Source organism: Rhinolophus hipposideros (genome assembly GCF_964194185.1).
Source record: "Rhinolophus hipposideros genome assembly, chromosome: 16".
In the NCBI taxonomy this organism is placed as follows: Eukaryota; Metazoa; Chordata; class Mammalia; order Chiroptera; family Rhinolophidae; genus Rhinolophus; species Rhinolophus hipposideros.
Window position 1 is genome coordinate 19,785,155 of NC_138062.1, and position 14,471 is coordinate 19,799,625.

Sequence of the window (14,471 nt, forward strand, 5' to 3'; positions counted from 1 at the left end):
TATGCTCAGACCTCAATGACAATTTTCTCACAGACAATTTTCTGAACACAATCCAAGGTCCCCACTATGTCTTCAAGGACCTAAATTACCGGGCCACTGCTGGAAGCTCAATTTTTCCCTCTCTCCCTCCTCACTCAATCCGATCCCACCATATCGGTCTTCTCGTTACTGGAACAAGCGTAGCTTTACCTGGATTATCTTTTGCCCGCCCTTCTAGATATTCTCACAGCTTGTTAAATCACTTCAGTCAGGTTTCTATGCAAATCATGCCTCTTGGATAGCTTTTTAAAAATGTCTCTTTAAAATAGCTCTCCGCAAATGCAATCGCTTTCTGTCCCCTTACCCACGCTTTTCCTTCCTACCACTTTAGCACTATTTCTAGTGTTTGCCTGCTAGCGTCTACAACTCCATTTGAATGTTTAAGAAACTACTTCATAAATTTAAGTGGACATTGAGACTTGTTTTCACTTAGGCATTGGAAAGCCAGGTACTCATTTTCCCAACTTCCCTTGTAGCTGGGCAGAGTCATGTGAGCCAAGCTCCCTCAGTCAGCTGCCCATGTGCCAAACTCTGCATCCAGAGCTGTGACTTGCTAAGCAGGGTCATGCAGAAGGCAACCTGGCAAGGCATGGCAGCAGGCAGGATTGTATATTATAAAGCTTCCTAATAGTTCTCATGACAAGAAATTAACCTATCAGTGTGTATGTGCTGGCTAATATTTTTTCTGGACATTTTTTTTTTTTGCTGTTATATAAACATGGCTTTAGTACATACAAACATGAAAGACTTGTCATATATTTTTATTCATAGAACAGGGCAGTCAGTTTTTTTGTATCCCTGTTAGTAGGCTTGTGTAAATATTTATATGAATCTAAAAATAGTTATTGAATTATACTTTGTGAATACAGATTATTGCATTTATAGGTATTTAAAATTTGCTTTAATTTTAGTGTATGGCTTGAGCTGCCTCTGTATTACTTCAAATTGATATGCTTATGAGAGTCAAGAAGAGATCCTGAAGAAACAGCAATAGGTTGGTTTTGGTCTACTTATTTTTTATAAATTATATTTTTCTTGACAGGTACTGAGAAAGCTACCCAGTAGAAATCCGGTACATTTTTTTAAAAGGAAAATTCCTATGTTAGATATAGAAAATGACAGTATTATGCTTAATTATCTATGCAATTACACTTGCACATGCTTGAAAATTTTTAGCCAGGAATGCTTAATAACATTTGCATGGTTAAATGAGACAGCAGAAACAACTGGAAAGGCCTCAGGGCATGGTCATCTATTTAAGCATCCACTTGGATTTTCAACATAATTAGTCATATAATTGTGTGCCTAAACTTAGTAGATTCATGTAAGTAATTATAAATTATTAAAAAGCTGTGCGTGTATTTGCTCTCTATTTCTTGCCAATCAAATTACCAAGGAATATACTATATTCACATTTCATCATGTAAGTCTTCAAATAAGATTACAATGTAAAGTCAGAGATGAAGGTGAGTAAAGAAGTGAATCCATTCAGATGAGAGGTAGTTAATATAGCTATTTGGATATCTGTATTTTTAGGAAGAATTCTTAGGATCAAATAATAATATTAGTGTGTTCATCAGTCCCCACCAAGACTTCTATGAAAAATATTTCATTTGCTTGCGTTATATTTGACACAATGAATTCTTATGTGTATTAATATTGTTTTCAATTTTTATTCACACCTAAAAGTTGGACATAACAGCTTCCTCTTGCATAGTTCATTTCCTCCTTTTCATAATCCTAATAGTGGTTGGTGGTAAAAACTTGGGCCAAATAAATCTAAACAGTAAAAATATTGACCTCAACATTTCATGATGGTCATTTGGACCCCAATTCTCCCGATGTTTCTCATCAATCCTCTTCCTGACTATTGATTTTGAACCTTGTATTTCATTTTGTATTTCTCCACTGTTATTTTAATACCTGAGTTAAAAACACGTGGAGACTTGAGGAACACTATTATCTCTTCCCAGGAGCTTATCTAATAAGATTAGAAGACCTTTGAAGGTGTTGAACTACAATTCCTTTGATGAGTGCAAAATATAATTTATTAGCTGTATTTGGCAAAATACATTTTATTAGCTGATACAATAAAGCACATACCGTGTTTCCCCGAAAATAAGTCCTAACCAGAAAATAAGACCTAGCATGATTTTTCTCAGGATGACATCTCCTGAACATAAGCCCTAATGTGTCTTTTGGAGCAAAAATGAATATAAGACCCGCTCTTATTTTCGGGGAAATACAGTAGTTTTAATTCAGAGAAATCAGACTTATTTCACAAAAGGGTAAAATTAACCAGTCTTTTTCCCATTTTGGGTGTCTGATTCCATAAAAGAAGTCAGTAAGTGCAATCCTTCAGAGGCACAGCACTTAACGGTGCTAACTTTAGTTTCCCCACTGGGTTGACAAAATCCAATTTTGTTTACCTTAAGGAGAATATGAAAAGAACATTTGTTTGCTCAGATTTTTTGATTGAAGCCTAGAATGAAATGAATAAAAATCTGAATATTGTAGTGTTAAAGGATTTGGGAATGGTGAATATTGGTCAGTGCTTTTTTAAAAAAAATATTAAATTTATTGTTGTGACATTGGTTAGTTAAATTACGTAGGTTTCAAGTGTACAATTCTGTATTACATCATCTATAAATCCCATTGTATGTTCACCACCCAGAGTCAGTTCTCCTTCCATCACCATATATTTGACCCCCTCCTCCCTTACCCTTTGCTAACCACTAAACTGTTGTCTGTATCTATGAGTTTTTGTTTGTACTTTTAATATTTATTTCATTGCAAACATAGTTCAGAGGATTCAAAAAGTAAATGTGTTCAAGTGAATTCCTATGTAGTGTTGCAAGGATTCACTTCAGGAAGGTCAGGATGGATTGGCATTAAAATTAAGAAATATTCTAGCATTTCTTCTGATTAGACTCTGGCTCTATATTTCCCACACTGAACCCAGTGTACCCATCTCTGGAGACAGACATCACCCATGAGAAATGAAATACATATGCGGCAACTATTATTCGAGTCAGTCATCATAACAAGGCAACATAAATAATTTCTAAAAGAATAATCATCATGAAAAGTATTTTTCTATTAAAACTATAAAAACAGTCACTCTTGTCTAGGAGTTAAAGACATAGGGAGGACAGAGTAAAATAATTGAAAGGAAAGTGAATTCTGGGACCCTGGATATAATTTTTGATTGATGTTGTGGTTAAAAAAATAAAAACTCACAACAATGAAAATACCAAGGTGTGAGGTAATCAGAAAGAAAAACTCCGACACAGCACCCCAAACCAAGGACTCTTTGGAAAGAATTAGAAGCTAACAAAATTTGCTCCTTAAATATGTTATGGTTTAAATACAGTATTAATGTCACTTCTTTTTTCAGAAGAAATCGTTTGAATCAAGAATCACTAGAATTGTCCTAATAGAGCCTTTACAAAGACAGATTAAATACACATAGGAGAGGATCGTTTTGCCCCCAAATTCTAGCAATGGTAGAAACTGCTTTAGTTAAATTGGCACAATATTTAGAATCCATGACCCCAAGCAAAAGGACATACCATGTTTCCCCAAAAATAAGACTGGGTCTTATATTAAGGATTGCTCCAAAAGACGCATTAGGGCTTATGTTCAGGGGATGTCCTCCTGAAAAACGACGCTAGGGCTTATTTTCCGGTTAGGTCTTACTTTTGGGGAAACACGGTAGCTAAAAGAAGAGATAAGAACCCTCACTGGAAAAGAGATAAGTATAAACAGGTGACAATATGATTCTGACAGAACTTCAAACCCTAGCTCGTTATTGGTACATCTCCAGCATTTAGTCTGGTTTTGCTATGGTTGAACCAACCACCAAACTTTTCATAAAAGAGCAATTGCAGATGAAATTGAAGTTAAACCGGATGAGAGAAACCCAGGTACGTTTTTCTTAGGAGTGGTGAGTTCAGTGTACATAGGAAAGATGGTAGCACTATCAGCTGCCAAGAATTGTGAGCAGAATCTAAAAGAAGCATAGTTTTTGTCTGAGAAATCAAAAATTCTCTTTTATTGAACCAAGACAGCAGATAGAGAAGGAAGCTCTCAGGACGAGTGGGGGCAGGAGGGTGGGGGAAAGAAAAAGAAAAAAAAAAGATCTTTCAACTCGAGGGATCTAGAACTACTTTATTATTTCCCAATGAGGTGAGCATTAGTTTTCTGAAGAAATCCTTGATTCCTAAGGAAGCAAACTTGTCACTTGCTTTGTAGAAAATAGATGAAGATGAGTGAACTGTATTCAAATGAAATTTGAAATTCAGGCTCAAATTCTGTGGTCATTTTGATTTAAAAAATTTGGTTACAATTAATATTGATCTGTCTTTCTCAGATGTTTCATCTTTGGAATTATTTTTTTCTTATCAGTTGCAGAAGACATCGAATTCTGTAAGCTCTTTCTTGAAAATTTATTAGAAGTACACTATGATAATCTACTGATTTAAATGAAATTAGCAGAAAAGATGGATATCTTTCTTACGTTCTTTGACAGTAGCAGAGAGTATAGAAAGAATATATTTTAATTTTCATCTCCCATTTGTTTTATTCAACTTGTTTTCTAACACTAGAAATGAAAGTAGAAAACAAAGGATTTTAAGGTTTTCTGCTCTAAAAAATTACAGGCAGACCCACGACATATAAACACACAATTTAGAAATTGTCATCCAGAGAAATGGCTGTTCCAATTCTCCCACTGGGGCTCACACTGCTGCTATCTAGGGAGCCATCATGAAGAATCCTGAAGCTCGTGGAGTCAGGGTAGTCTAAATTAAGTTGTGGTAACAAACAACTCCAGAAATCTCAGTGGTTCACCACAATGAAGGATTATTCTGCTCACACAAAATCTGCTGCAGATATAAATGGCTTTCCAGGACAAACAATCTATATGTAGGGATTTAGCAATCCAGGCTGCTTCCATTTTTTGGCTCCATAATTTCTATCAAGGCGTCCTTGGTGATCACTGCAGCAGGGAAAGAATGAGCTGCGGGATCTCAGGTGGGCTTTCTTTTGAAGCCCAGAAGTAACCTTTTCCCCTTGACCAGGACTCGTCACAGAGCCTTGCCTAATTGCCAGGGGCCAAAAAGAGCCATCTTCCATGTGCCCAGAAGAGTAAAGAACCAGACAGTGGTACGCACTTGCAAATTCCACCCCCTTACTCAATGGTTACCGAACCCTCAAAAAATTATATGCAATAATTGTAAGTGTTTCTGACAAGAGGAGAAGGACCTTAGGTTTCATCAGATTCTTTAAGGGGAGAGTGATCTGTCATCTAAAAATTATATTAGGTTGGTGCAAAAGTAATTGTGGTTTTTGCAACTATTTTTAACCTTTTAAATCGCAATTACTTTTGCGCCAACCTAATAACAAGCTCTGTTTTTTAAAGGTATAGATTTATATGGAAGGAAAGAAAGCCTTGAAATTCAAGAATAGCTTAGAGAAGTTGAATTTAAGGGTAGATTCATAGGCTTTGGAAGGTCTGTGTATTGGCCTCATTATTCGTACTTATCGTGCCCCAGACTGCCTGAATGATGTCATTGTAGGTAATCTCCCAATATTTAAAAAAAAAAAAATCCCAGTTTTTCTGAATATGTTAAAGTTCTCTTAGTCATTCACAGTATGCTGTGAATCAGTTCAGTCAGATTGACTTCTCAACAATGTTCATAACTTCGATCCTGTGAGGGATAGGTGTCCGAATCAGGAAAGGAGCTAAGTTGGGAGGAGGGATAAGTAAATTTGGAACATGGTGCATGTTAAAGTTTGGAGAGAATGTCTGATGCTGAGATGCTGCCTAATGCTTGAAAATAAACTTTATAAAAAGTAGGTTATTCAACAACTAGTCCACAGTTCAGGTATTCCTTGGGTATTCCTTGGGCACAGCTGGCATTGTGCCAGCTGCTGGGGCTGCAATGACAAACATGGTTGCTCCTCTGTGCTCAGTAATATATCAGCACTGCTTGGCATTTTATTGTCAGTGCGCTTTTAGCTGTTAGTGCTTTTAGCTGGCTTTTACTAAAAGTAAAACAATCAAACAAAAAACAACAAAACACCAGCTAAAAGTGAACTTAACAAATAGGGACATTTATCTCATATTTAAAAAGAAAAAGTTTGGTGGTGGTAATTACAGGGTTAATTTAGCATGCAAGGATGTCATTAAGGATCTAGCTTCCTTCCACACTTTCTTGTTGCCACCATCATTTTGGGAACTTAGTTGCAGTTGTTTACAGCAACTGCAGGCATCGACTATTCTTATAATATCTAAAGTCAGGGAAAAGGGATTCTCCTTATCTTGTGCCCCTTTTTAAGAATGAAAACCTTCCTAGGAATTCCTCAGAAGATTTTCTTTCTTAAATCGTTAATTAGAATTGTGTCACATATCCTCTGTAAAGGCATTACTTGGCATGTATAATGAGGTGGTAGTGACTGGCATATGTTAGCAAGTACTCAACCATTGGGGATGGAGAAGGGCCTATCCTCCCCTTAATGACATGTCAACTTGAGGAGGGAGAACAATCAGGATTCCGTTAACAGGTAAGCAGTTTGGCAATGGCTGCTGGGTAGGCAACCCAACAGGGCCTTCCATGCAGATGCATTATGTCATTGGACCCTTAAGGTAACCTTGTAAGGAAGAAGCTGTTATCTTGCCTTATAGATGAGGTAACAAAGGTAAAGTTACTCAGATCCACCAGTTATTGAAATGGTGGGGTTGGGATTCAAAAAAATTGACTTCAAAGCCCAAATTCCTCACCGTACAATATCTGGTGAATATGGTCAAAGAAGACTGCCCATCACTGAAATATACCTTTTCCAAATTCACAGCCTTGCCTTAATTCTGTACTTCAATTTGTCCATAAAGCCTTAAAGAAGTGTTACTGTTGAAGTGTTACTGACTAAGAAACTTTGAAGTAATTGTATACAAGATTATATAATGATTCCTCATTACATAAGGAATAATATAATAAAGGTTAAATCATTAACCTTTATTTTTTTTCTCCCTCCTTCACTATATGTTGATATACTTGTAATATTATGGCAAAAACAATGTAGAGGAGTTTTCATATGGGATTTACTATAAACCACATTAGGAACATAATGCTTTTAAAACCCATAATAATCCCTTTGGTTTTTGAGATTTCCTTAAATTCTATTAGAGTACAATGAAACTTAAAAGCACTTGAAGTTTCTCAGAAACTTAAGAATTCAGAGTTAAAGAACTAAAAGAACTAAAAGAGTTAAAATAACTAAAAAGAAATTTAAAGATAATATATAGTTGAATTATTTCCCTACATCACAATTTTAGAAATGAGGGAACCTGTTTAACACTGAAAATCCCAGCTTGAAAGGATGCTGGGAATGACAGATAGAATATCAAATGATTGTCTACATCATATGCACAACAGCCACACAATAATAAAACCAATATCAATACCAATAATATGACTACTGAAAACAGTTTACGTTTTTTGGGGGGAGATGCATATTTTAGGATATAGCCACTTGGTATATTTCTTTTCTGTGCAATTAAATCACCAAAGGGATACACGTTTAGGACCATTAGGTTTATTTTAGATTGTCAGAGATTCCTTTCGTTTTTTCAAAATTTACTTTTATTAGAACTCCTTGGAGAAATGGCTGATTTCAGATCTGAAGTCAAAGATGTATATGATGAGCCTGAAACAATTTCTCATACCAGACAGCAAGGAGGCCATCAAAGACCACAAAACCTACACCAGAGGCTGTTTGCAGGAGGCTGTGATTATCTGGGGTCAGTAGTACCCAAGATAAAAATAGATCACTCACCCTATGCCAGATTTTTTTTTTTTAATCTGAGAAAAAACAAGATGGAAATCAAAAGAAATCCATTTTAAAGAGACCAAACTACTAGGCTATGAGAATATGGTTGCAAAAACAAGGGGTTCCCAAAGGAGAGGTTGACAGTGTGGACTCTGAGAAATTCAGTCCAAATATTCACCTATGGTGGTCCCCACATTGACAATTGTTGCCTGATTAAAACAGAAGGTGCCTTTACAGAACCAGATTTTTTCATTCAGTTTACTTTTAATTCACCTTTGCTATAACCTCCACAAAATTTTATTATTTTTACAGCTGATTATTTTTAAAAGCAATTAAAAATTATTGTATTTTTACTGACATATTTTTCATTTCCATGTTCCTCATTCCTTTGTGTAGATTCAGATTTCTATCTAGATTCATTTTCCTTCTGCCTGGAAAAGTTTCTTTAACATTGCTTTACACATATGTTAGTGATGAATTCTTCCAGCTTTGGTATGCCTGGAAAAATCTCTTTTACCTATGTTTCTAAAAGATATTTTCACTGGGTATAGAACTCTAAGTTTGATGATTTTTTTTCTTTTAGTACCTTAAATAAATTGCTTAATGTTATTTTTATTTATACTGTTCCCAGCGATATTTCTGCTCTTAACATTGTTCCTCTGTATGCGGTGTGTATGTCCTCTCCCACCTTATCCCCACCCAAGCTATTCTAAGACTTTTCTCTTTAATCACCAGTTACTCTTTATCACCAGAACTGTGATTATGATGTGACTTAGTTTAATTTTCTTTATGTTTCTTTTGCTTAGTGTTCACTAAGCTTTGATCTGTGGCTTTATTATTTTCATTAAATTCAGAAAAAATACAGCTATTCATTATTTAAAAAAAAAAATTTTGTTCCCTCCTCTTTTGCCTCTCCACTGGGGTCTCCAAATGACTTAATATTAGCTTCTTCAAGTTGACCCATAATTCTCTGACATGCTCTATTCTTTCTTTTTTTTCCAGTATATTTTCTTTGTATTTCATTTTGGAAAGTTTCTACTGCTATATCTTTAAGTACACTCATCTTTTCCTCTGCATTAGCTAATCTGCTGAGGATTCCATCCAGTTTATTTTTCATCTTGGACGTTTCACTTCTTACTCCTAGAAATTCAATTTGGATCTTTTAAAAAACTGTCTTCCATTATTCTACTCTACAAGTTTAATCTTTTCACTGCCTCCTCAAACATATGGAATATAGTTTTAATAGACTTCTTATATCCTTGTCTGCCAATTCTCTCATCTGTGTAATTTCTGGGTTAATTTCTATTTATTTACATTCTCCTATTATGAGTCATTTGTTCCACCTTTTTTGACATATCTATGTCATTTTGATTGGATGCCAGATATTGTGAATTTTACTTTGTTGGGTGCTGGGTATTTTTTATTCCTGATTTTTGTGCCTGACCTTTTTGGGTGGTTCTTTCCTTACCCTTCTGTAGTTTCTTTATGCACATACTGATCAGTACACAGCTGAATACACAAAAGATCTCTGGAGACCTCTCTCTCTCCCTCTCTCTCTGCAGTACTTTCCGTTTGAGTACTCTCTCCTATGAACTCCAGCTCTCTCCTATGAACCTTGCTCTTCCTGAACTCCAAATTCAGTCTTTTCAACTCAGGGAGTCTGCTAGGTTCTGCCTGGTTCCCCTCCTTGTGCTTCAGCTTGACAGCTTACTCCAGGCAGTACGCTGGGAAAATTATGCAGCTCAACTCATTTGTTTCCCCTTTCTCTGCCATCACTGTCCTGTGCTGTCTGTTGCCCAATTTCTGTAAACATTTATCTTATATGTCGTATTTCTTTGTTTAGTTGTTTAAAACAGGATGCTAAATATTTTTCATTTTACTCCATCTTTGCCAGTAGTAGAGTCCCACTTGTTTGTTTTCACTGTGAATATTTTAATTCAGACTTTAACTTAAACTGTAATCTTTTTAAATGTTAGACATGGCTTTTACTGACTACAAAATAATAGGTAAGAAAGTGCAACACATGGAAAGAATCCTGGACTAGAATTCTAGAGAACTAGATTATAGATCCATTTTGTCTTTTGGATTATTCCATGACTGCATTTTCCTGGACCTGAGGGCATTTGAAAATAAAAAAGTGTAGACAAAGTAATTTCTTTGGTACCACACAATTCAATCATTTCATGATCCTATGGAATTCAAAGTACTTCAAGAAGATCTTAACTCATTTTCAGAGAATGGAAAGAGGTAGAAGTGGTGCCAGATTTAGGAAGAAAGAGGAAGCCACAAACTAAAGTTCACGAAGAAGGGATAATGACTAGTAGTGAATGAGGCATGTCCAATGCCTCAAGAATTGGAGGTCCCAGAAGCAATGGGGCAAGGACAGGAGTTGAGGAAATGCTGAGGGGGCAGTGTTGAACAGGAGGATGAACTTAAAGTCTGCAGATGAAATAGTTTGTTAGGTTTAACAACCTCAACAATGCCAACCAGGGAAAAATAAAATTGTTTATGACATCAGATAGCTGGAACTTCTTTCGTATAAATTCTAGCAGAAGGATCAAATATTACACCTGGCATTTAGACAGCTATTTAATAATATAACAGGACTAATAATAATAACAAAAATTCACTTCTGTGGAAACCGACAGAAATCGTGTTTATGCAGGAACAAAACGATGAATAAAATACTCATGAAAATCTAGGTTGCACTTTTAGGGCCTACAAATACCATTTGTAGGAGGAATTGTGGTCAGTTCCAGAGTATTCTTATCAGTCATCTATTTGAAACCTCAAAGAAAGAACAGGCTAAAGAGATGAAGTGAAATCTTTTGCCCAAAGTCACAACGCTAATTAGTGTTCAATGTATTAGAGCCCAGGCCATGGGGCTAACAGCCTCGCTCAATTCCGCCAAGCTGCTAGTAGGGTTAGCTTTGATTCAGTCACATTTTTACCAGAATCTTCTTTTCGTATGTCCCATTTTTGAACACATTGTTAGAGACAGATGTTTGCTCTGTGATGATAAAAAACCTGCTTGCTGACATTTTGGCTACTTCTAAAACTTTCTCCTCATTATGAGGCTTATTTAACAAACAGAAGTAGTTGATTGAAGTATAATAGAACCTGAAGCTCACTGGTGAATGTTGCTTTTTCACCTTATTTTAAAAGGGTTGAGTTCATGAGTGAAAAATGCAAGCAAAGAATAGGGTAGGAAAACGTGGCTTGACATTAAACCAAGGACCCAACTTTAAACCAACATAAACCAAAGCCTAAAAGACAAATTCTTTATAGTTTTCCTTTAAGACTATTAAATGGTTTGTTAAATTAGGATGATATTTTTGGCACTCAAGGAAACGTTTACATGCCATTTTGTAGAAAACTATAATTGTCCTTACTGACTGACTAGTGTATTCACCTATTTCTATATTCAGGATTTGCATTCTATTTCTCTGATATACTTCACATTTGGTTACAATAAAAAAATGCATTAAAACTGTGTTACTGAAATTATCAATAAAGTGGTTAACAATTTTGGCATTTAAGTGGCTATAATTACATTTCTAGGTTACCAGTATTATAATATTAAATTGAATAAGGAAAGCATTTGTTTCTGTGTCACTGTTCCACTTCTGGGTCTGTGATCTCCAAAAGGTAAGATGAATTAGCTTTTAATTCAAAAAACTTTTCCCGATTGTAGAGACAATAGTTCTAGTGAGGAAAATAAATGATATTCTAGATAAATCAGCAGAAATTCATAGGCTCTTAAGCCTTACAAAGCCAACCAATTTGAGTGCTTCAGGCTTGAATAATTTTATTGAACTGCAGTAGATTTGATATCCTTCTAAATTCCTAAATTTGGGAGGAGAATCTATTGCTACTTTACTATTGGAAAGGAAAGGAAGAGGAATATGAAATCATTCCAACCATACCTACGAGTATGAGAAGAGTATGAAGGTTCCTATATTTGCTGTGTTCCCTCTAACGGTACAAAGATAAGAGATGATTGCTGGTGAATCACTGTTCTATTTTATCAAGAGACCTGAGTGCTCTCACTGCTCTATTCCCTTAGGGGGTCATGTTCCTCTGCTTAGAAGAATATTGCCTGCTCTGTGAGCTAATGATTTGTTTGGAGGATGTAAGTCTCAGAGGTAAAGATAACTGCACAGCTTTTATAATGTATCTTTCAAATCTTTGATCTTTTTTTTTTTGTGTGTGAATACATGGGACCTCTCTATAGTAAGATTAAAGATGTCTCTTCAGAGAAGAAAGGCAGAATTGGAAAACGTAAAAGCTGCTCAGACTTCCAAATAATATTTCTGTATTTCTTCATTTTGTCAACATCATTCTTGGGGTTGTCCTGCATTCATGTGATAATTGCATGTGAGAATTGCATGTAATCAAAATACATGTACTGAATCATAGGTTTATTTTTCTTTCATATTTTCCAAGGAGGCAGTGAACTATGAATATTGTTTTAAAAAGTGGTTAGTGCAAACTAGTGTATGGCTACCCTGTTTCCCCGAAAATAAGACCTAGTTGGACAATCAGCTCTAATGCGTCTTTTGGAGCAAAAATTAATATGAGACCAGGTATTACATTACATTACATTACATTATGTTATATTATATTATACCGGGTCTTGCAGGAAAATAAGACTGGGTCTTATATTAATTTTTGCTCCAAAAGATGCATTAAAACTGATTGTATGGCTAGTTTTTTATTTTCAGGGAAACATGGTAGGGCATACGTACTAATTTTGAATTCTGTTTAATTTGACAAATATTTACTTGTTAGCTAGTAGATGTCAGACACTGTGCCTTGTTTCATAGGGAGTACCAAGAATCAGAACCTGTTTTCAAGAGACTCATACTCTCATTGGGAAGATAAGGCAATTACAGAAATGGCTATGAAAGGATGTACAATATAACAAATAAAAACTGGAGAAAAATGAATGACATTCAATATGGGAATACAGAGAAGAGGTACCATTCAAGTGAACAGGGTACCAGGGAAGATTTTAGCATTTGAGAAGGACCTTACAAAACCAATAAGATTTCTCTGGATAGGGTTGGAGCTGGAAGTAAGGTGATTATAAGGTATATTGTGTGTGTGTGTGTGTGTGTGTGTGTGTGTGTGTGTGTGTGTGTGTAGGGAGGTGGGTATCTAGGGAGGGAGGTGGGTATCTAGGGAGGGAGGTGGGTATCTAGGGAGAGAGGCAGTCAGAAACGGTTGAGAAGCTTTTACATAACTTGTAAGCAGTAGGGAGTCAATGAAGGTTTTTAAGCAGAGCAAAGGCAGAATAATAAGAGTTGTGGTTTAAGAAATATTTTTAAAGCATTTTAAATAGATTTTAGTACACTTTGAGCTAAAATATGTTTATGTAAACAAATAAGTGTTTGATAATGTCCTACAGGTTTTATTTCAAAATAGAACCACCACCACTAAAAATGTTAAATATTCTAGCAGTATGAGAATTAACTTCTCATTTATATTACAGTCTGAAAGATTATTATTTCTCACTTTTATAATGACGTAGCTCATCCATGCATAGATTTGTAATCTCCGTCAAATGAATCAGTAAGCGGTTGTACTTTCCTAGCATTCTGCAGAAATTAATCTTCTCTACCATATGAATATGAGTTTTTACTGTCTGAGTAACATTTTGAAATGCATTTTTTGTTCTGCTCCGAAGTCCTTTAGAACACAACACACCCTTACAAAAATATGTGAAGAGAAAACGTAAAACGAACAGAAACACAAATAGCTTTATAGAGTGAAGAAAAGCAAGAGATATTTTTTAAAGCCTCAAACAGGATTGCAGCAAATAGACACATGGCTCTGATCAGAAACTTTGAGAAGTATTTTTTTCACGATTATCATTGTGGTGGTTGGAGCTTATCCAAGATAAATCTGAAAACATGAGTAGCTCCATTTGCTCTCCACCAAACCTTGTATCAGAGCAAGTAATCTAATAGATGGGTCATATTTCCTCTACTTTATCTCCTGGGCAGAAAGAGTGAAAAACTAAAGGGAAGATAATTCAAAACTCTAGAACAAACTCACAAATATATTAACAAGACAACATCCTGAAGTAAGCAAAATATTATCTGAAAGTGGTTAATAGTTAACCATACATATTTGGGGGGGCGGGGGCACTTGAGCACATTGAAATTTAACAAGCCATCTGTTTTTTGAAGACTTTGAAGACTTATTTCTTCTTACCGTGCATATCTTCAGAATGAGACCTTCCCTTACTTTATAACTAGAGGACAGATAGTGGTAAGTGTTATTCTGCTAATAAAATTCATTTGTGCCCAATTTACTATTTATTCTACAGAGGAAATAAATACCAAAAGACATTATGTTTTATCTAAACAACCTGAGAAAAAAAGAGTTCCTAGTAGGAGATCCTTCTTCATGTTACAAAATTTTGCCTAATGAGTCCATTTAAGCTATTCCAAAACATTTATAATATTTTGCTTTAAAAAATATGATTTGTAAATGAATAATTATGTCCCCCAAGGTCTGTCATAGAAAGCACTGCTTAATTTTTTTTTTTTAATATCCTATTCTAAAATTCTTAACTGAGGACTAGAGCCTAGTCA

General features: G+C 35.4%; 1 protein-coding gene across 2 annotated transcripts in view; it reads right to left on the reverse strand.

Moving 5' to 3' along the window:
* The window catches only part of TTC29 (tetratricopeptide repeat domain 29), a 538,084-nt gene that overhangs the window by 51,083 nt on the left and 472,530 nt on the right, over positions 1–14,471 (reverse strand). The window lies entirely within an intron of this gene.